This window comes from Xenopus laevis, chromosome 9_10S (genome assembly GCF_017654675.1).
Source record: "Xenopus laevis strain J_2021 chromosome 9_10S, Xenopus_laevis_v10.1, whole genome shotgun sequence".
Taxonomy (NCBI): Eukaryota; Metazoa; Chordata; class Amphibia; order Anura; family Pipidae; genus Xenopus; species Xenopus laevis.
In genome coordinates, this window is record NC_054388.1 from 38161830 (window position 1) to 38185910 (window position 24081).

At 40.3% G+C, this 24081-nt stretch overlaps 1 protein-coding gene across 2 annotated transcripts in view; it reads right to left on the bottom strand.

Annotated features, from left to right (window-relative positions):
• Nucleotides 1-2905, bottom strand: part of mtss1.2.S (metastasis suppressor 1, gene 2 S homeolog) — a 64094-nt gene extending 61189 nt beyond the window's left edge. The window contains exon 1 of one of the 2 annotated variants that reach the window (XM_041578976.1): nt 2824-2905. The gene's annotated coding sequence lies outside the window, so the exon portion shown is untranslated. The remainder of the gene's footprint in view (nt 1-2823) is intronic. The other variant, XM_041578977.1, reaches the window with a different exon arrangement.
• Nucleotides 2906-24081: the final 21176 nt, after the last annotated feature.

Genomic DNA, 24081 nt, shown 5'->3' on the forward strand with positions numbered 1-24081 from the left:
CAGACATGTTGGTATTTCTGACCTGGTGCAGTCCTTTCTTAGTCCACATAATTAGCCATAAATCCAAGGCCCAGGTTTAGTCCATTCTTCAGAGAATTGAAAGTTTCCATTAATTTGTATTCCCACTCTTTTCTTTCATTATCTGTTTTAAAATTGCCCTTAAGAACCAAAATTCAAGATTTAACAAATTTATTGCGAAGCTGCTTTTGGTCATCTACTGATATTAAGATCCCTTTAAATTAGGGATGCACCGAATCCAGGATCTGCATATGCAAATTAGGGGCGGGAGGGAAATTGCGTGGCTTTTTGTCAGAAAACAAGGAAGTAAATAAGGTTTCCCCTTCGGGGGAGAAACGGATTCGGTTCGGTATTCGGCCGAATCTTTCGGTGCATCCCTACTTTAAATGCCATAACAAAGACTTGGAGCCTCAGGCTTTACCAGTTGTACAAGGTATTTTATAAGTAGTTATAGTTAACACTGAAACCTATTCAGTTCTGTTGTTACTTTAGGGAATATTATCACCAATATAATGATAGTAACCCTTTACCCATTCTTATATTTACAGGGATATCAAACCGGTGAATGTACTTATGACTGGAAAGGACCATATCAAAATCATTGACTTTGGCATCGCAGCTGAAAACCTGTTTGGACAGAGTACCACCTCTTGCTCACATGGAACTGATTTGTACTTGGCTCCAGAGGTAAGGGATTCAGCAAAATATCAAAGAATTTCTATATAATGTACCCAAAGTTACAGGCTTGTATCTGAAACTAGTTCTTCCTTTATTACAGACAGGAGGTTGTTGGTAAATGTACAACTAAATACAGCAAAACCCTTGTATGCCACATGCACACATAGAGAATGATTTCATTACATAGGGGCAGCATACAACATAGACTAACCCAAGCTAACTGATCATTAGTTGCTATGGGTTACTAAAATATTGTTTCCCCGCAATCACATTAAATTGCAAACACATTTACATGCAAAGATGTTTGGACTCCTTTATAAATCCCTGGACACAGTGCAAAGTGCATGACTAGGCATTTGTATCTAGTGAGGCAACTATTTCCACTCTTAGAAAGGAAAAGCAAAGAGTTGCACCTCACTCTTTAAGTGCCTTTGCCTGTACAGTATGGTCAGTAAGTGGGTGGCACATAGGAGTCCCCTGGAACATCCCTAGATCCTGCAGATGAACGCCCATTGAACATGGGAAGTCAGTGAGAAATGATTATGTTTGACAACTAATCTCTTCTTTCTTTGTAAGGTGCTGATGAAGAAGACCTACGATGCAGGGATGGACTGGTGGGCTTTAGGCCATACACTATTTTCATTGGTCACTTGCAGAATGCCATTTTATAGTGGAGCTGATAAGGAACAACGGATCAACTCCATCCTGCATGACCCACCAGCCTTTCCTATGTGTATGAACAGTAGACTAAAGGATCTACTGCAAAAGGTGGGTATGAGCACTTACACAGAGGAGCTCAAATAAAGTAATGGCAACTTCTGGAGGGTCACAGGCAGCTCACAGGCCCCCAATATTAGTTTTAAGTTGTTAAGTTTTTTTACATGTCCACTGAATGTCCAATGCTGCACTTTCTAGCTATAATATAATTATACTGGCCGTGTCACAGCAATTACAGTGTTAGAATATGGAGCAGTATTTTCAGGCATTATATGTAGGGGGGGGGGGTGCTAGGAGTAAAAGGAGGCCCAGGAGCAGGTTCACTCTATGAACACAAAATTGTAGGTCACTTTTGATTTTCTGGAGGTGAGGTGTCCTGGAAAAAAATGTATGTGGGGGGCAGGTCTCTATAAGGTTGTAACCACTGCATCTGCCCTTGAGCAAGATATCATGTTCCACATTGCCCTTGCTCCACAGAATATCTTTATTTATATAATCCCGCTGTCAGGCCTGGCCATATAGAACAAATGCATCATTATACCTCTAGGAGGGGGCATGTTTGTGAATAATTTAAATGACTGTTAATGTCTTTCCTTATAGCTCCTAGAGAAGGACCCTGAAAAGCGTCTTGGGGTCCATGGCAACATCAGAGAGCATCCTCTGTTCAGAAACATCGACTGGACAGCAGTGGAAAGCCAAAAGTTATAAACTGTAAGTAATAATTTGCCTAAAATGGGCATCTAAGTGTCTGTTAAAATTGCCAAGATAAAAATAACCAAACACAGTAGCAGGATTTCAAAAGGAAAATCATCCATGAGACAAAAAAGGAAATGTATATGGTCCATTTATAAATGCAGCACTAGCACTTTGCACACTAGTCGATGCAAATGATCATGCTCTTGCACCCAGAATCAGGTCTGTTAATTACAAAACATGCAAGGTATTGTGGGAAGTTGAGTCTTGTCTGGAGGAGATCTGACTACTGAAGACAGATAAAGGAAAGGAAGAAAAGAGACAATCATTATCAACAGTAATGTATAATGGAAATTTGCTTAGAATTCCATGTTTTTACATTATATAAAAAATTTTTCATTGTTTGTCTGGATATCCATTTAAACCAAATAAGCACATATCAGTCCATGAGTCCACTAGCCAATACACTGCACATATCTGCTAATGAGCCATGTAGCACCTGTCTGCATTACTATTGCCTATGTTTTTTTTACTAACATTGAAATGTTACAATCCAAATAAAATAATGCTGCCCTTTTCAGTCATCAGCATCAGGAGTCAATGTCCTTCTTGAAGGAACTGAAGGCCAACATCGGTTCAGGCGTCATCAAAAGCCTTCAAGAATTTTTCTATGTGAGCAACAGCTGGTTGTCATGTGCTTCAAACACCTGGCCTTACCTTCAGCTCAGATGCATGCCCTTCTACTGGATCTGTATCAGGCCCATACCATCAGCAGCTCAACCACCGACTGCAAACGAAACAGAGCTACAAGCAACATCATCATGTCACCAACATTGCCAAGCACTCCACCTCCAGCCCTCCTGTTGGATCCTGCTCTCTCTCTTCGGCTGAAGAGAGATTTGTAAATAGTTTATATGTTAAGTTAAAGTTCGATTTTAGAAAGTAAGGATAAGATACTTTATATTATAATAAACATCAGCACATCCAGGGACTTGTCCGACTGCCAGATTTGGAGTCAGGAAGGAATTTTTTTCCCCCATTCTCCGGCTGGAGCAATGGGGGTTTTTTTGCCTTCCTCTGGAAACACTAGAAAATAAGATGTAGCATATCATATACATATCCATATAAAGATAGATTAAATATAGGAAATAAAATAGATATTAAGAATACAATTATTTAAACATATAGAATAGAGAATATTATAATAATTAATAACACAAGGATATATATATATATAATTAGGCAGAATAGACAATAAAATGGATAGATAAGAAGATATTAAGGACATACAGACAACAAAAACTAAGCATGGAATTAGTAAATAAATAGTCAATTAAAAGAGAATAAATAGTTACAACAGTAGAACATAACGATAGAAGAAATAGGTCAATAAGATTGTAGCTAATAACAATAAAGTAAATAGATAACAAGCAAAGAGACAAACATAGAATAGATGACATAAAGACAGTGAGACCACAAGGATAGAAGAAATAAACAGGACAATAGCCATTAAACAATTAGTATATAAATAACATAGAAAAAATGTACTTTATTAATATAGATAGACTATGTTTAAAAGACAATAGATATTAGTGATAAAATTAGCAATTAAGTTATATATTCTGTCATAATAATATTGGGAGATAAATAAGGCAGTCAAAAATAAGGATAGAGTTCCTAAAATATTTGAAAAAACATAAGAGTAGAATGTAATAATATATTGGTAATGTACAACAAAAATTAAATAGATAAACATAGAAATGGATAGACTTACAAGATTAAGTATATAGCATATAATTAGGATATAATTAAAATGTATATATAATATTAATGATAATAGAATATATATAATTGATAATAAACAGTAGAATATTATAAGAGCAGAAGACTTGAATAAATTGATAACATAGAATAGATGACATATGACAGTAAAACTACAGGGATAGAAGAAATAAACAGGACAGTAAACATTAAACAATAAGTATACAGTATAAATAATATAGAATAGAAACTAGTGATAGAATGAGCAATTAAGTTATTCTGTCATAATATTAGAAGATAAATAAGCTAGTCAATAATAAGAGTTGCTAAAAAATTAGTAGAACATAAATATGAGTAGAATGTAATAATAAATTGCCAATATAGAGCAAAAATTAAATAGATAAACATAGATATGGATATACTTACAACATAAACTATATAGCAAATAATAAAGATATAATTAAAATCTATATATAATATTAATGATAATGTAATTGATATAATTGATAATAAGCAGTAGAATAAAATAAGAGTAGAAGACTAGAGTAAATTGATAAAATAGAATATAAAATATGAATTAGACATATAATGATAAGGATAGAATAAACCATAGAAGATAGCACTAAATTAGATCTAATTACGATAAATAGGTTAGGGACCTGCTCGCAGAGCCTACCTTGACGTGGTGGCAGGCTTGATATCCTTTGGCCAAACTAAACAAAACCACATTGTGGCAACTCACAGAGACTCTGGTTATAGTCAGTGAGGAACCAACTCACCATGGTACCAAAGGTATAGGCAGGAACTAACTAGTATTGGTGAGGCCCTGCCTAGTCTTTCACTTACTATGTGAGTTGGACCTTAATTCCAAAATTTCTGCTTGGAGTGGGTCGATCTTTACAATATCTTACCATTTGGATGCTCTTTATAGTATTCAACTGGGTTATTAATATTTATGCCATACTGATGATGGTTTGGCTGAAGCCTCCCCCCCTGTATTTGTTATTTGCTTAACCAGCTACATGTCCTATAGTTCTTGCTGATATCTTTGGCCAAAGGATATAACTAAAGGGCTCTTTATGGTTAATTATAGGTTAGAATGGTTATACAGATGATATGACTGTTGATTCAAATGGTGGGCACTGAGCTTTCTATACATATTTTTGGAAAAATAAAAAAAAATCTCAGCAGTTCAGGCATCTGTGCTTAATATGTTTGTGTGTGTCATCATTGTGCCGAAAAGTTAATTTCATCAATGCCCGGATCTATAATATATCTAATGTTTCAGCTTGTACGACTAATTCAGGGAGAGAATTCCACATCTTCACAGCTCTCACTGTAAAAAAACGGAACCTATTTTCTTCTAATCGGAATGGGTGACCTTGCGTCAGCTGGAAAGACCTACTAGTAAATAAAGCATTAGAGAGATTATTATAAGATCCCCTTATGCATGTATACATAGTTATCATATCACCCCTTAAGCACTTCTTATCCCCAATTTGGTCAGTCTTTCCTCATTGCTAAGATTTTCCATACATTTTACCAGCTTAGTTGCCCTTCTCTGGATCCTCTCTAATTCAATAATGTCTTGTTAGAGCACTGTGATTCTCAGAGTTCCCTGTATAACTCAGCCTGCAGCCTTGTGTCTTTATATGGTCACAGAACTCATCAGTGACTTCTAATATCCTTATAATTTACAGTAGGGGGTACATTATCCCTTATAATACATGAGTGATACTCAGAGTTCCCTGTATAACTCAGCCTGCAGCCTTGTGCCTTTAGAAACATTATGACAGAAGTAATGACTTTGCACATAAATACAATAATAAAAACAAAAGCTGACAATCATTTACATCCCTGTTGGGGCTTTGGGTTCATGTTCCATTCACTAGGACTTGTTATGGCTTGATGAGAATTCAGTTCCTTGTCACCCGACATGCTTCTCATTTTATGTCTAACATTAGGCAAGGGGAGGAGGGAGGGGGGTCGATGTGGGGTAGGGTTGTTTTTAATAAGGGGTTTGTTTCTCCTTTAAGGGGAACCAGGAAAAAATTTTTTGGGCTTTGGCCAATGTGGGCCCCTCTGACCCAGGCCCTCTCCCCATCTGAGATCCTGGCAGCTGCTTTCTTCTGTCCCCCACTGGGTCCGATTGTGTCTGCCAGAAGACAAGGTACGCGTGGGGGACTTGGTGGAGGGGGTTGCTACTGAGGTGGATGGCCATGAGAGGGGGGTTGTGGTTGGGAGACAGGGGATTTGTGGGGACCCCTGAGGTGGACACCCTAGTGGGACCTGGACCCCCAATCCAACGATGTTAAATATTAGATGAAAATCTCCAGAAAGGTTTCTTGAGACCCTTTATCTCCATATATGGAGCTGGAATTTTCTTTGATGATAAAAAAAATGAATTCTCTTTAGCCTCATGTGGATTTAGCCTTGACATCTCCACCTAAGAAATACACCTGATTCCAAAAAGGTAGCCACGGTCCTTGAATGGCCTTCACCAAACCACCAAAAGGCAGAGCAAGGATTTGGTGGATTTGTTAACCTTGTACATTCATCAGAAACTTTTCTGCTATTATTAATTAAGTCCATCATTAATCTAAATGACAGAGTTACCAACTCCCAATGAACTTCAGAAGCTACTGCAACTTCCTCAACAAAAATGTAACTATAATATCGGGGACAGGTGATCAAACAAGCTATAAAAATGCAAACATCTTCTTGAAGGTTCTCCACATCTGATCCATATCTATACTGATCACAAGAATTCAGAATCCCTACTCTCCATTAAACAGCAAACCTAGAATGTCACATCATGTATAGACTGGGATATAAGAACACCAGGGTTGGACTGGCCCACTGGCATAATGGGAAAAATTCTGTTGGGCCTTGCCACCTGCTTGCAAGAGAGCACCACCCCAGCTACCACCACCTCCCACTCCAATTCCATTGTAGAATGCACAGCCACCTTTAATTTTTTTTTTTGTAATGTTTTCTTTTATTCAGCAAAAGGCAAAGTGACATATCAATACATATCAAACAGACACGTGTGATCAAAAATATACAATCCACACAATAGAAGTCAGCAGGCATTACAATAAGACAGTATGGTCATCAAGGACAGGTTTAAAACAAAGCAATCACTGAACATTAGGGTTAGGATATACCTCAAGCCATCTCTCCCAGATCTTCTCAAATTTAGTTGAGGAGCCACGCGCTTCATAAGTGAGTTTAATAAGTGGTAAGGTGCGGTTAACCAAGGCAATCCAATATTGGACTGAGGGAGGTGCAGGCTGAAGCCAATGAAGTATGATGGCCTTTTTAGCATAAAACAGCAAAGTACGGTATAAAATTTTAACGTGATTCTGTGGAACCATATCTCCCACTACACCCAAAAGACAGGCTTCAGGAGAGAGGACTTGAGGCAGCTCCAAGTCATCACTCATACATTTAACCACCGCACGCCAAAATCGAGCAATCTTGGGGCAGGACCACAAAATATGTAAAAAATCTGCGGATGGGTCTTGGCATCTGGGACATGCTGGAGATTTGTCGGGGAATATATTATGCAATCTGAGGGGTGAAAAGTAATAGAGGTGGAGAACTTTAAAATTAATTAACCTATCCCTAGTAGAAATAAGGAAACCATAGCTAGAAGCGGTGGCTTCCTCTCAAATATCATCATTAATCACAGGTAGTATTGATTGCCATTTACGACGGGCAGAGTCAAATGGAGAAGGTCCTAGGTCTTGCAAAGCTTTGTATAAGTGAGTAACTAGCTGTCTCGTACTCTCCACTCTAAGAATATCTTCAAACCGAAAAGTATGATAAGTAATTGGACCCGGACCAAACTGGGCTCTACAAGCATGTTGCAATTGCAGAAATCGGAACACATTCAAACTCATAGGAGCCACAGAATCTTGTAGCTGCTGAAATGTTGGAAATGACCCATGTTGTAACAGGTCTCCAAGAGTTTTAATGTTACGAATGGGCCAATATATAAAATCAGGCAGATGCCGAAGGTGGGGAAGATGGGAATTGCCCCACAGAGGGGTGTATGGAGTAAGCAAGGGATTCGACAGGCGCTGCAACCTCCTTGCAGTCTGCCAGGCATCATGGGGGGCCCTCAATACAGGAGGCAGAATAGCAGAGTCCTTTAACTTCCTTTTAGGGCAGTGGCAGAGGGATTCGATCGAACCTAGGATAAGGGAGGGAAATAACATATTGGGGTCTTCTGGATTAGGGACCAGCCATTCATGCACATGTGACAGTTGTGCTGCTACATAGTAAAACCAAAGATGCGGGAGTCCCAGGCCCCCATTCGGGACAGTAGCTGTAAGAGACTTCCAGGAGATCCTAGGGCGTTTATCCGCCCATACATATGAGATCAAAGCACTATTGACTCTGCTAAAGAATGATTTAGGTATCTTCGCGGGAGCATTTCGAAAATAATACAGAAATTTCGGTAAGAAAATCATTTTAAACAGATTAATTTTCCCCCATAAAGTCAAAGGGAGACCCTTCCAGGAGGTTGCCGTTTTGAGGAAGGTACCAAGCAACGGCAGCAAATTATCATCAAGGAAGGAGGAATCTTTGGCAGTTACAATAATTCCCAGATATTTAATTTGGTCAGACCACTGTAATTGAAGAGATGGGGGTCGAAGGACAACAGGGACAGGATCCACCGGTAAAATGGAGGATTTATCCCAATTGACCTTCAAGCCCGAATACGTCCCATATTCTTGGATAAGGGAAAGGGCATTATGAAGGGAAGGGCCTGGGTCCGCAAGAAATAGCAAAATATCATCCGCATACAAAGCAATGCGCTCTTCACAGGTTTTGTAACGGAGTCCAGTTATATTGGTAGCCTGTCTAATCATTATGGCCAGAGGTTCAATTGCCAATGCAAACAATAAAGGAGACAGTGGGCAGCCCTGGCGGGTGCCACGATACAATGAGAAAGGTAGAGAATTGGAGTTATTAACCCTAATCTGAGCCTCTGGATGTGCATAAAGTAACTGGACCCAAGCTATAAATTTAGGACCAAAGCCAAATAACTTGAGCGTCTCCCACAGAAAGGACCATTCTACCGTATCAAACGCCTTAGCAGAGTCAAGAGATACTATGATTCGGGAGCCGGAGTTGTCATGAAGCATTTGCAGATTGGTATAGAGACGTCTAAGATTAACAGAGGTGGATTTAGCGGGCATAAAACCGGATTGGTCCGGGTGAATGATAGAAGTGATAACCTTAATCAACCGGGTGGCCAAAATTTTCGCCAATATCTTGGCATCTGTGTTAATAAGTGATATAGGGCGATAGGAATCACAGGATTCAGGGTGCTTGCCCGATTTATGTATCAAAATTATCAAGGCCGAATATAAAGAGGGAGGGAGACGGTGGTCAGCCAAGGAAGCATTGTACATAAGGAGTAACTTGGGAATTAGGTCTTTAGCTACAGTTTTATACCACTCAGCTGGGAGACCGTCAACTCCTGGTGTTTTATTATTCGGAAGGGAATGTATAGCCTCCGAAATTTCTTGGACAGTTATATCCGCTTCTAGGAATGCGACCTGAGGGAAATCCAAACTGGGGATAGGGAATTGACTCAAGTAAAGACTAATGGACGCTGGGGATTTAGTTATATGAGATTGGTATAAAGAGGTATAATACTCCTGAAACGTTGAAACGATTTCTTTAGGGGAGGAAGTAACATCTCCATTCAGTTTCTTAATTCGAGGGATCATGGCCACCTTTAATTTTTAACAGCAAATTAGCGGAGTGGGATCGGTTTTGGCTGGGGCTAAGTGGGAGCTTGGGTGAGCCCTTCAGTTGGGTACCAAGTGGGCCCCAGGTACCCCAGTCTCACTGAAACAGACACTCTCCCTCAAATGCTTTTTTCAACTACTTAAGAAACAACCAAAATTTATACAATTCTTCAACTCAGTAATTTTCTCTTGTTTCTACAGTTGTTATTGCAAAGAATCAGAAACCTCCGTGATCCAGAATGTCTCCAGCTTAATTAAAGGGGTTGTACACCTTTACATTAACTTTTAGTATGATGCAGATGGTCATTTTCTGAATTTGCAATTAGTTTTTATTATTTGTAGTTTTTGAGTTAATTAGCTGTTTATCAAGCAGCTCTCCAGTTTGCAATTTCAGCAATCTGGTTGCTAGGGTCCAAATTACCCTAGCAACAATGCAGTGATTACAATAAGAGACTGGAATATGAATAGGGCCCTGGATAGAAAGAGGAGTAATAAAAAGTAATACAAAGTAGTAATAAAAATACATTTGTTTTTAGTTGGGGTCAGTGACCCCCATTTGAAAGCTGGAAAGGGCACATAATTCTAAAACTATAAAAAAAATAATAATAATGAAGAGCAAATGAAAAGTTGCTTAGAACGGGCCACTCTGCTACATACTAAAAGTTAACGTTAAGGTGAACCACCACTTTAAGGATGTATTGTGGTTTTTTTACTCTTTCATTGCTACTGGTCTTTTCCATCTCAATCTCTGGCTAGTTGGACGTCTCTTTAGATCTTGAGATTTTGTCTGGTACTCATTGCTCCTTTGCTATTTGACCTGGTCTGTCTCTTCATTTGCTTCTTGCTGCCAGTTCACATGTGTTGGACAAACAACCTGAACAGAGATTATCATGAAAAGTCTCATTTGCAAGTGTCCAACATACCACTCTGCATAGGTGGCAGTTCAATGCCAGTGAAGATATTTTGTATACTATTCACCTCAAGGGGAGACTATAAAATCATACTTTATATATTATTTACCCCAAGCAATTTCAAGAAGAAGCAAGTTATGGCTCAGTCAGCATAGAATGGCAGGTAAGTCAAGGCAAGCAGTAGCCTAGCCCCCACGTAAATAAATATGCAGGAAAGGATTGTTCTGTGGATGCAGCTGGTCACACTTCATTTTTAAAATTTACAATTTTTTTTTTTTTTTTAAACCTTGACTCATCAGATGTGACATTTATACAGCAATGCCTGGTGATCATCAGATACAAGAGTAACTTATGAAATAACATCTGATTCATGATGATAAAGCAATACCATAATAAAGAAATGCTTCCAGGCAATGATTGTACAGTGACTCATTAGTTCCACAGCCAAAGTTTCTAATCATTATGTTTCCCTAGATTTCTGCCTTTGTCATAAGGATCTGTTATCCACAATGTATTTCTTCTGTGACCCAGTCACATACAGTAAATTTATTGGAACTTAAGGAGCTTATGTTATGTAACCAGGGCTGTAACAAGGACAAGCCCTTTGTTTACTTTAGCCAGGCTGTCCTATATATGCCCCATCAGCTGTTTTGCATTGAAACTTTCTACGACCTCCTAAACTCTACCTGCCGAGATCAGACCACACAGACCCTTCCCATAGGCCCACTGCTACTATAGACACCATCTCTCCCTACCGTACCTGCTATCCCACAGCCACACTCCCTTCCCAGAGACTATTATCCCACTGCTATGATAGGTACCATCTCTCCCTACTATACCTGCTAATCCAACAGCTACACTCCCTTCCCAGAGACTATTATTCCACTGCTACTATAGGCACCATCTCTCCCTACTATACCTGCTACGCCACAGTCCCTTCCCAGAGACTATTATACCACTGCTACTATAGGCACCATCTCTCCCTACTATACCTGCTATCCCACAGCCACACTCCCTTCCCAGAGACTATTATCCCACTGTTACTATAGGCACCATCTCTCCCTACTATACCTGCTATCCCACAGTCACACTCCCTTCCCAGAGACTATTATCCCACTGTTACTATAGGCACCATCTCTCCCTACTATACCTGCTATCCCACAACCACAGTCCCTTCCCAGAGACTATTATCCCACTGCTATGATAGGTACCATCTCTCGCTACTATACCTGCTAATCCAACAGCTACACTCCCTTCCCAGAGACTATTATCCCACTGCTACTATAGGCACCATCTCTCCCTACTATACCTGCTATCCCACAGTCACAGTCCCTTCCCAGAGACTATTATCCCACTGTTACTATAGGCACCATCTCTCCCTACTATACCTGCTATCCCACAGTCACTCTCCCTTCCCAGAGACTATTATCCCACTGTTACTATAGGCACCATCTCTCCCTACTATACCTGCTATCCCACAGTCACACTCCCTTCCCAGAGACTATTCTCACATTGCTACTATAGACAACATATCTCCCTTCTATACCTGCTATACCACGGCCACTCTCCCTTCCCAGAGACTATTATCCCACTGCTACTATAGACACCATCTCTCCCTACTATACCTGCTATCCCACAGCCACAGTCCCTTCCCAAAAACTATCTCCACTGCTACTATAGGTAACATCTCTTCCTACTATATGTGTTATAATAAAGAATTCTCTGTTTCAGATGGTCCCTTGCTGTTTAATAAAGGATACATTTTTACAGCTTTTTTGCATCCACAAATATCTAGGCATCCGTGTTTCTTAAATAAATGTTATTAACACTTTCTGAGCTGTGAATGTGGTATAAATGTTACAAAATTAATCTCTTCATTATGTTATATGCCAAATAAAAGTCTAATGTAGTATTCAGAAGCAAAGATCCAAGCCTTATTGTACAACCATGAGCTTGCACACAGGTCTTTTCACACCAGGGTACTAACTGAGCACCAATCCTTAGTATTACTCTGAGACCAAACTGAAAGCAGGAAAGTAGGATCCTTCTTCTCCAACTTCACCTGCTCATTTTTTCAGATCTTGCTTTAGGCACAAGGACTATTTATGCTCCTTCATAAGCGGAGGCCAAAGCATGCCTAAGTCTGAAAGGAGAATGATACCAATAAGGGAAGACTAATATCCTATACCACTATCATCCACACGATAAGATGTGCACTGACAAGGCAGTTTGGTTGAAGGTGCATTGTGAACCTCATGCCTGTTTAGTTTAATCAAATTACAAGAAAAAACACCCCAATAAAATAAAAAGACTCTTTCTGCGGGACGGAGGTGGAGGCTGTCTATAAGCCATGGGCAGCCTGTTTATCTAAACCCAGCCTGAATTACTAACAATTACTGTGTAATTTGGGATGAGATGCCTTCTTCAAACTCAACACTAGATGGAGACAATTATTAGCACAAGGTACAGCATTCCAATGGGTACACATGTTCCTTGTTTAGCCTGCACCTATTAAACATAAAGCAAAGCTGAGGCATTTAGGGTGGCTATTTACCCACTGCCATTTTTATTTCCATCCAAGGTGCAGTCTGCTTGTATATACCACTGTGTGCATTAAACTAACTTAACGTGTCATCTGCGGTTACAAAACATGTGTGGCAGCTGCAGTTAGTGCATATTTATAAAGAAGGCAGACCCTGCAACTGAGGGCCCAGGGTATAAAGGGAAGGGTCAACTTCTATGGGTTTTGGAGCTACTTAGAATGATATGCTGCCCAGTAACCTTTAGTTATGGTGCTAGCTATAATCCAAAGTTATTGCCATTACTAAAAGAGAATGGAGTTTAGCACCCCTCCAAGCTATGAGACTGTACTTCCAATAACCCCAGTATTACAGCTGTTAAAAAGACAACTGATCATCCACTACTGCCTATATTATTGTACAGCCTTTTAGATTAAGCAATGCTGCCTATGCCATGTAGAGTTTACAATCTAAATTTGTGATGGGGAGCTGGCGGTCGGATATCCCTAGGCCACTCACACCCTACTACCCCCCCCTCCCGCTACTCTTACGGTAACTTGCGGTAAGTTGATGGGTGCTTACATGAAGTAAAAAGCAAGTCACATTTTATATTTGTACTATAATAATGAGAGGAAAATATGATATCCCTCTGCCCAAATCCTTTACCTGCATAACACACCCTGCCCTTCACTTCTGCTATTAACTTCCCTTCTATTCTGTATTTCTGTATCCACTACTACTACTAATACCCCCCTCCCTTCCACTATCCTTTTCCATTCCTGCTTTCATTTATCTCTTTGTTCTGTTCTATTCACCTATATTTTCCTTTGTTTTCCATATACACTGGTGAGTTGGAGAAGGCAGAACAGAAGGGGAGGGTGTGAGCATAAGGAAGGCAATGAGAAGAGAGTCAAGGGGTCGGGAAGAAAGGTTGAGGGGTACAATACAGAAGTTGACGGAAGTAAGAAAAGGATCTGAAGGGGGCAGGAGAATTTGACAAGAGAAGAGAATGCAGAGAGGAAGATGGAAGGATTAGAAATCAGGCAAGAAAGAGAATCTAAAGGGAAAGATGAAACCATATAACATGGGGATGGCAGCAGAAGAAAAAAGGGTGAGCAAGAACTGAACATAAAGATAAATGAGTGGAAAACAGAATATTAAAGAATATTCAATATGGCACCCCGAGTATGCCAACATGTTTATGGATTTTTTTTAAACCACATATATTGTCTAACACTGATTATAGTGGTTTCATTCAAAATTACATGAGATAAGTGGACAATACATTCTTTATTTGGTCAGGCTCAAAAAGCAAGCTCTTTGAGTTTTTGGAACATTGTCCACAGTTCCATGACATTCACACTTGAATGTCATCCAAGTGAATTGCATTTTCTGAATGTTAATGTGACTTGTGTGGATGACAAATTTACAGGAAACCTACCGATAGAAATAATTTATTAAAAGCAAACAGCTTCCACCCACCTGCTTTAATTCAAAATTTATCCAGGAGTCAGTTAACCAGATGAGCTCTATGAGATAGAATCGACACATATAGTACAAAGATTTGCTGGATTATCACATGGATAACCTAGTTAACATTAAAAGGGAAGAACACATTCCCCCCAGAAAAGACACACTGGTAATGGCAAGAAAAGGTGCTAGAGTACAAAACACTGCCTGTGATATAAATGCTTAAGTTGCTCGAAAAACTATTTTAAAATACAGGGGGGTCCTTAAATCTGTAAGCTTTTTAGTCTATCCCCCATTATTTTTGGATGTATAAGGGATTACAAAAAAACAAAAAAACAAGTAAAGGAAGGTGACAAAAGTACAGGTATGGGACCTATTATAGAGATTTCTCAGGATATGGCAGTTTCCAGATAACGGATATTTCCGTAATTTGGATCTTCAAATCTACTAGAAATTCATGTAAACAATAAATGAACCCAATAGAAAGATTTTACATCGCATAATAGTTAATTATATCTCAGTTTATATCAGGTACAATGTACTGTTTAAATATTATAGAGAAAAGGGAAATCATTTTTCAAAATTTGGATTATTTGGATAAAATGGAGTCTATGGGAGACTTTCTGGATAATGGGGTTTCAGAAAATGAACCCCATGCCTGTATAATAAAAATATCTAATGGTTCCTACCCCTGTAGAAATTGTTGCCACTGTAATGGAATTATGAAAGGGGACTGTGTTCTACAAACATGCTCTAATGGGTTTCCATACATGTGATAGTAACAACATAATCTACTGCATCAAGTACCCCTGCGGACCGGCCTATATAGACCAAACAAGCAGGAGTATGAAAGTGAGATTGAACGAACACAAATCACTTGTTTGTAGTTTCAACCCCAAAAAACTCAAGGCTGTTTTGAGAAAACTAATGAGGAGAAAAAGAAAAGGGAGACCACATTAGCACGTCATGTTTACTAACAAGGCAACGGGGTATCAAAGCTAAGGTGGTAGATAACTTGAGATGGTACATGTGCACAATGAAAATGAAATAAAAAGAAAGTTACAACAGAGGGAGTGTGTCTGGATATGGTTATTGCAAACTAAACAGCCTTGAGGATTAAATGAAGAATTTAACATGGCTTGTTTTCTGTAAGATTACTTTTGTATCTAATTTAGGGATGCACCAAATCCAGGATTCGGTTCGGGATTCGGTTTGAATCCTTCTGCCCAGCCGAACCGAATCTGAATCCTAATTTGCATTTGCAAATTAGGGGTGGGAGGGAAATTGTGTGACTTTTTGTCAGAAAACAAGGAAGTAAAAAATGTTTTCCCCTTCCCATCCCTAATTTGCATATGCAAACTAGGGTTCGGATTCGGTTCGGGGTTCGGCCGAATCCAAAAAAGTGGATTCGGTGCATCCCTAATCTAATTACTGTAATCTATATGTTTAAAGGAGAAGGAAAGGTTAAAAGTAAGTAAGCTTAATCAGAAAGGTCTATATGAATACACCAGTAAACCCTCAAAGTAATGCTCCTCAAAATAAACTGCATCTCTTTCCTTCTATTGTGTACACATGGACTTCTGTATCAGACTTCCTGTTTTCAGCTTAAACCTCCAGGGCTAGGGCTTGAGCATGCTCAGTTTGCTCCTCTCTCCTCCCCTCCCTGCTGTAATCTGAGCCCAGAGCTATGAGTGAGCAGGAGAGACTCAGGTAGGATGTGACGTCACACTAAGCTAATATGGCAGCTGCTATCAGCTTCTAGAGCTGTTCACTCAGGTATAGTAACACATTCTACATAATAAATATAGTGTTCTAGCTTGCACTATTGTGGCTAATCTATTTTCAATAAACTTCCTCGGTAGCTTTCCTTCTTCTTTAAACATTGTATGTTGATCATTAACAGTGTCAGATTGGGATGTCTGGGGCCCACCAGAAAAAGAGTGCAGGCCGACTCTCCAAATTATTTTTTCTTAATTCACTTTCTTTATTGTTTTAATCACTTCTCCTTACATATTATCATCCATTCTTCCTAGCATTTCTTCTCTTCTCTCTGAAGCTGGCCATAGACGCAAAGATCCGATCGTACGAATCATCGAATGATCGGCCTTCCCCGTCTCCAGACCTGTCACTAACCATTCCGATCAAATAAAGTAGTAAAAGAACAGATCAGCCGATGTTCTGCCCCTGAAAGCAGCCGACAGAAATCTTTTAAACTGTCCCATCTATCAAACGACTGATCTCCATGGGACGAAAAATGTCGGGACTCTCCACACACGGTCCGAAAATCATACGAATCAATGAGATCTTTACGTCTATGGCCAGCTTTAGAAGTGGGGGACTGACATTGGTATAGACATACAAGGCAAATAATTAGGTGAGCAGAAGGGCCCACCGATACCTGGGCCAGAAGGGTTTTTCCTGGTATTCCAGTGGGTCAGTCCGACACTGATCATTAACTAGATTTGTTTAATTTTTTTCAATGAGCAAATTACTATCCAGCAACAGTTTTTGGATAGGGTAATATGCTAACTCCTTATTGGTTTAATTTATCTCATAGTTACATTCATTTTTGAATTTTGAAACTATTACATTTTCTGAATTATGAATTCACTTGTTGGTGCTGTATTCTTTTTTTTTGTTTTCATGGATTTGGTCCAGCACAAAATGCGTGACCTGGTAATTTGACCTTTTTCATTTCATTTATAAGATCTTGGATTGGACCTTAAGGTGGCCATAGACTCCAAGATCCGCTCGTTTGGCGACATCGCCAATCGAGCGGATCTTTCCCCGATATGCCACTAAACTGCATGGCTATATCGGGGGTTATTCGAACGTTCGGCCGTATGGCCGAACGATCGAATTACGATGCGCCAAGCGGCTCCGACGGGTCGGTCGGGTAAAAATCCAACCTTCCCGATCGATATCGTGGCCAGATATCGATCGGGAAGACCCGTCGGAAGCCCCCATACACGGGCAGATAAGCTGTCAAATCGGTCCAAACGACCGATATCAGCAGCTTTATCTGCCCGTGTATGGCCACCTTTAATTATATGGACTATTTATTCTTCCTGGGATTTTACCAAATGGACTAAACACATGTGCTACTCAGAGTTTATTGCTATAATGCAACGTTATCTGTATAAAATCATTTTCTTTTCTACAATTTTTTCCACTAAGGGTGGAGTTAAATATGTTAATGAATTTGGGTATTTAACACTAGATTATAAGCTTTTCTGCATGTCTGACGAAGGGGTCCGTCCCCAAAATGTTACATCATTGACATATGCAGGGGTTCACCTTGCTTCATCTGCCACAGAGTGTTTGGTAACTGGCTTGCAGTTCATTGGGAGAGGTGCCGACCTCTCTAACCAACACTAGGCAGTAATTGTATTACAGAGACTTGGGGAAAGAGGATATTTTCATTCTTAATGTTTCTATAGGGCCCAGCCTGGTTCTACTTTTGTTTTTACACAGTTATATAGTTTAGTGACCTGCATGAGCCCCCTATGTCCCACCCATCACAAAACCCTCTTCAGCTGCCCCAAAGAACCTGATTTCAACTAATAGCTATGGTGTCACCAAAAGATTCCAGTGAGATTTCCCACCATATCCCGCCTGTGATTATTCTGTCATCTCATCCCATAACTCCTTTCCCCACATTTGTTTGGTAAATACAGTACATGCATTTCCCTCAAAGCTTTATTCATACAAAATTAATTTCTTCATTCTATTTTTTTTTTTTACTCTGCACTTTTTAAATGAGGTTCCCCATCTCCATAACCCAGTTAGGCTCAGATTCTACTGAACAGCAGCTGTACAGCAGTATTGGACCGTATGATTACAATTACTATTATTATTATTATTATTTTTATTATTAAATAACAGACTGTTGGAAAATAGACATTTCATTAATTTCCTATTTCAGACCAGCGAGGGATGTACTCAGAAATGATATTTAACTGTTATCATAAAACATAATCTTACTATGAGTAAGAATCAGAGCCCCTTACAGTAAATAAACAAATACGTGGCAGTGGATTGTGGGACTACCGACCTCAGACCAGAAGGTACAACCAATCATTCTTGCTGATCAGACAGGGACTGAGTTGTTTGCAGCAGGAAAAAAAATGTTAGGCTGAGAAATCAAAGGGGGCCTCACTGATAGAGTTCAATGTTTAGCACTTGCACCTGCCCCTTGCTTAGCATCAAGGACCTGTGTATCTTTCATGAATACAGCGCAGTATTCATGGGGAGCACGGAAGGAGCATGGTTGTCCCCTTGAATGAGACCTAGGGGCTAGAGAGCAGACAGGGGCAAGAAGCAGCGAGGCAGGAATTAAGTACCGGGCCCTATTGGGCCCACAGCTTTGGGCTTTGCAGCCTGTGCTGGATTCAGGGCAAGGTGCTAAGTGCAGACTGTAGTAAAATCCCCAAAAGCAAGTGTTTTGCAAATGAGAACTAAGACGCAGAACTGAGCACCCCTTAGTGAACTAGCACATCTAGAGCTAATGCAAAATGTATACAGCACTCCCACACGAGAAATTGGTGCATGTGTAGGATAGGATGGTTGTTATGGTATTGGAACTTGGATACCACTGCAAGTGATTTAATATATAATTACCATATTGCTTTTGTCATTTCCTGGTTAACGCTTCAAGAACTGAATAAATATTATGTGATTACCTGTTACTCTTTTAGCCCATGGTTTCAGAAAGGTGTCTCCGAAAGAACCAGAACATTGCCAATGTCAGGCTGTGTTTTTCCCAAAATATTCTACTTGCATTTTGAATATATATTTGCACACATGCATTCTCTCTGTGTTATCTTTTATCTTGGCCCACTGGATCCCAAGTAAGTGACAAGTTCATTGCTAAAGATAAGGTCTAGTAAAGGTCACTAGCCAGCAGCCTGTTGAACTGATTGCCAAAAAGACTGGCCATTTCTTAGAAAAGTGTCATTGTGTTTTGAATGTTCTGCTGAACAGACAGTATATCCTTGCAGGATATGCCTATGATACATCTGATATTCAGCCGTCTCCCATGAGCGTTGTGTTGATTTCATAGGAATAATAACCCAAAGCCCCTCTGTTGGAATGCCTGTCATCTCAAAAAGGTCTCCAGATCTGATCCCCTTGACTTGAGGTGCTGACTGCTGACACATGTCAAACAGCGACATATCCCTTGCTCATTGCCCTTGACAACAGAGCACCCAGCAAGCAACAAGCTGACAACAACTCACAAATATAAGTCACTTTTATCTAATAAAAAAAATGAAATTGGAAGATGATCATGTTTATATGTTCAAAGGGCAAATTCACTTTACTAGGTTGAAGATGGAACCGTCCAGTGGTTTCCTTATTTTTTATATGAGTGTTTATTATTGGCGGAAACTAAAAATTCCATTTGGTTGCTTTGGCAGTTTGGGCTGGTTTGAGGGGTGGCCAGAAAGGGCATTTGCTATGGGTTTCCAGCATTAAAAAAAGGGAACAGTCACAATTGAAAGGGGAGACATCTAGGTACATTACACTATTTCATACTATTCACTTTCCAACTGCAGCCAGAAGTAGGAGGATTTCAGATGCTGGACAGCTCCTGTAATATCCAGTCTCCTTGCTTTCTCGCTAAAACAAAATGATTGTCACTTATCAGGAGCCCTCACTGTACAATTATTGTTGCATATTTATAGAGCGCCAACACATTCTGTAGCACTGTACAATAGAATGCTGAGTTTTTAATGCGCCGTTATCTGAACAAAATAATTTTCTATTATACATTTTTTTTTCACTAAGGGTGGAGTTAAATATGTTAATGAATTTGGGTATTTAACACCAGATTGTATGCAGAATGCTGTATATGTTAAAGATAAAGCTACTGACTGATACAAGATGTACTGTATTTAGAGTAATACTAGCCAGGAGCTGGGTAGTGGGAAAGGGGATTAGGGGCAGCATTAAACACGTTTGGCTGTGGTGGATATATGGAGAGAAATGAAGTGAAAATGAAGTAGACAATGTTTACACAGCTGCATTGCCACACATCTGTATATGGTGCAACACCCTACTATACTATATACTGCTATCCCACACCACAGCTCCTTCCCGGAGGCTATTGTCCACACTGCTACTATAGGCACCACATATCCCTACTTTACAGTCCCTTCCCTGAAAATGTTATCCCCACTGTTACTATAGGCACCATCTCTCCCTCCCTACTATACCTGCTATCCCCCAGCAACAGTCCCTTCCCAGAGACTATTATCCCACTGTTACTATAGGCACCATCTCTCCCTACTATACCCGCTATCCCACAGTCACACTCCCTTCCCAGAGACTATTATCCCACTGCTACTATAGGCACCATCTCTCCCTACTATACCTGCTATCCCACAGTCACAGTCCCTTCCCAGAGACTATTATCCCACTGTTACTATAGGCACCATCTCTCCCTACTATACCCGCTATCCCACAGTCACACTCCCTTCCCAGAGACTATTATCCCACTGCTACTATAGGCACCATCTCTCCCTACTATACCTGCTATCCCACAGTCACAGTCCCTTCCCAGAGACTATTATCCCACTGTTACTATAGGCACCATCTCTCCCTACTATACCTGCTATCCCACAGTCACAGTCCCTTTCCAGAGACTATTATCCCACTGTTACTATAGGCACCATCTCTCCCTACTATACCCGCTATCCCACAGTCACACTCCCTTCCCAGAGACTATTATCCCACTGCTACTATAGGCACCATCGCTCCCTACTATACCTGCTATCCCACAGTCACAGTCCCTTCCCAGAGACTATTATCCCACTGTTACTATAGACACCATCTCTCCCTACTATACCTGCTATCCCATAGTCACAGTCCCTTCCCAGAGACTATTATACCACTGTTACTATAGACACCATCTCTCCCAACTATACCTGCTATCCCACAGTCACAGTCCCTTCCCAGAGACTATTATCCCACTGTTACTATAGGCACCATCTCTCCCTACTATACCTGCTATCTTCATAGCTACTAAACTTAGTTGTCCAGCCCCTTTGCTATTTATACTTCTGCTTTACATCTTTCCATTCTTTATGTGGCTATGATGGGTGAATTTTTTCGCCTTGTTTCGCAGAGGAAATAACGCCCATAAACTCGTATGGTATCGTGCGTCAACAATTTTATGATGTCCATAGACTGTAATGAGCGTCAGCGACATTTTGCTGGCAGCGAATTTTTGGCGTAACGAAAGTGGTCAAATTCGCCCATCCCTAGCTATGAGCAGTCACTCATGCCAGGACCACTGTAAAAAGCAGTGCCCAGGCCAGTTGAAGACCATTTAGGGTGTTTATAATTTGTTTTCCAACAACTGTAAGACTGCAATTGCTAGTTGTTATACACAGACGTTGAGCACTAAAATAGTTCCTGCTGTGTTATTTACCAGCTACCACTGAATGAAGGGAGTTGTAATTAGAAAAAAATAACAACAGGCGTATTAATAAGCATAACATTTGCACACTGTTGTCATCTGCATGCACACATAGGGGAAAGTAGATTTAGTAATTCCATTTAGCATTCCAGTCTCCAGATGGCCACAGGGAATTATTTTCCATCTCGGCAGTATAGGTTCCTGTGGGTGGTTATTACTCACATCTACGCAGCTGATTACAAAATCAGTTACTAGGGCAAAACACAATCTCTGCTTCAGAGAAGATCATACACCTGAATACAGAAAAATATGTTGTCTTCAGAGAGGGGTTTGTTTAGTAAGGGGAAAGTAAAGAGCTTGTGGTGGAGCGGAGAGGGTGGGTGGATCTTTGTAAAGCTATGGGTGGAATGGGACATGGCTAGGTGGATTTGGATGAGGCCAGGAGTGGAATTTAGCTGCCCATTTTGCTATTGGGAATACACATGCTACTAATCTGGCTGCCCTTCGAAGAGGAAGGCCCTAAGTAGTATGGGCCCTATGATTTTTCGAAGCTGGCCCTGCACAGATGTATCCTGCCCAGACAGCGAGCAATGGAAGTGGAACATATACTGTAACAATCATTAAATATTTATCTTGATTACAGAACATTTTCATGGTATCACCAATTGTCAGACAGCTCCCCATGTAATAAATGTTTAGAATAATATTTATTACTTTATGAAATGCACAGGGGCAGAGTCGGACTGGGCCAGTGGATGTTGCACATGCCCACCAGACAGACTAAGATTCCAGTCTAAGTGTGCAAGCCCTGACTATCTTGTGTCACAAACAGACTTTCATATCCCTTGCACGACAACATTTCTTCTTTCCACTGATAGATGCCTGTCCCCAAGGACACTGTCTGTTCCCCATATTGAATACTTATTGATGAAACCTGACATCACAACAGGTTCCGTGTCTGTGGCAAAGGTCAAAGCAGCAAGAGGAATGGCAAAACATCAATAGAAATTGCAATATTTCTTCTGTAGCTTAGCATTTGTACAGTCTTTGGATGGGTTTAACATAGGGGAGTGTGTACCTCTTGATTAAGCAGGAAGCACAATAAAGCTTATAGATAGAGTACTGGAAGAAACTCTAGGAAAGCTGGTGTAGTATGGAGGAAGGGACTCTGGAAAGGGACTGTGACTGTGAGATAACAGGGCTAGTAGGAGAGATGGTGTCTATAGTAGCAGTAGGATAATAAACTCTGGGAAGGGACTGTGGCTGTGGTATAGCAGGTATAGTATGGAGATATGGTGCCTATAGTAACAGTGGGATAATAGTCTTTGGGTAGGGAGTGTGACTGTGGGATAGCAGGTATAGTAGGGAGAGATGGTGCCTATAGTAACAGTGGGATAATAGTCTCTGGGAAGGGAGTGTGACTGTGGGATAGCAGGTATAGTAGGGAGAGATGGTGCCTATAGTAACAGTTGTAAACAGTCTCTGGGAAGGGACTTAATGTCTAAGTGGTGGTTCACTGGTTCACCTTTAAGTTATCTTTCAGTATACTATAGAATGGCCAATTCTAAGCATCTTTTCAATTAGGTCATTATTTATTCTATATTTTTTTTAATTATTTGCCTTTTTTGTCTTATTCTTTCCAGCTTTCAAATGGGGGTCACCAACCCCATCTAAAAACAAATGCTCTGTAAAGCTCCAAATTGTATTGTTATTGCTACTTGTTATTACTCATCTTTCTATTAAGGCAGGCCCGGATTTTTGGAAAGGCCACCAAGGCCCGGGCCTAGGGCAGCAGGATTTTAGGGTACGGCATGAAGCCCAACCATACCCTCATTGGTTTGGAAGCTCTGGGGCTGATCATGAGATACAATCGTTTTTTAATTTCCCATTCGCTAATCCCCAGTGCTCCCAACCTGATAATAAAAAATTGTGCATGTGCAGAAATGAAGGGGAGGGGACAGGGGTGACGAACAGCAGCGGGCCTGGGGGTGCCCCCTATATAAATACAGCCCTGTATTTGGGCCTCTCCTATTTATATTTCAGTCTGTTATTCAAATGAATGCATGGTTGCTAGGGTAATGTTGACCCTAGCAACCAGATTGATTAACTAGCAAAGTGGAATTAAA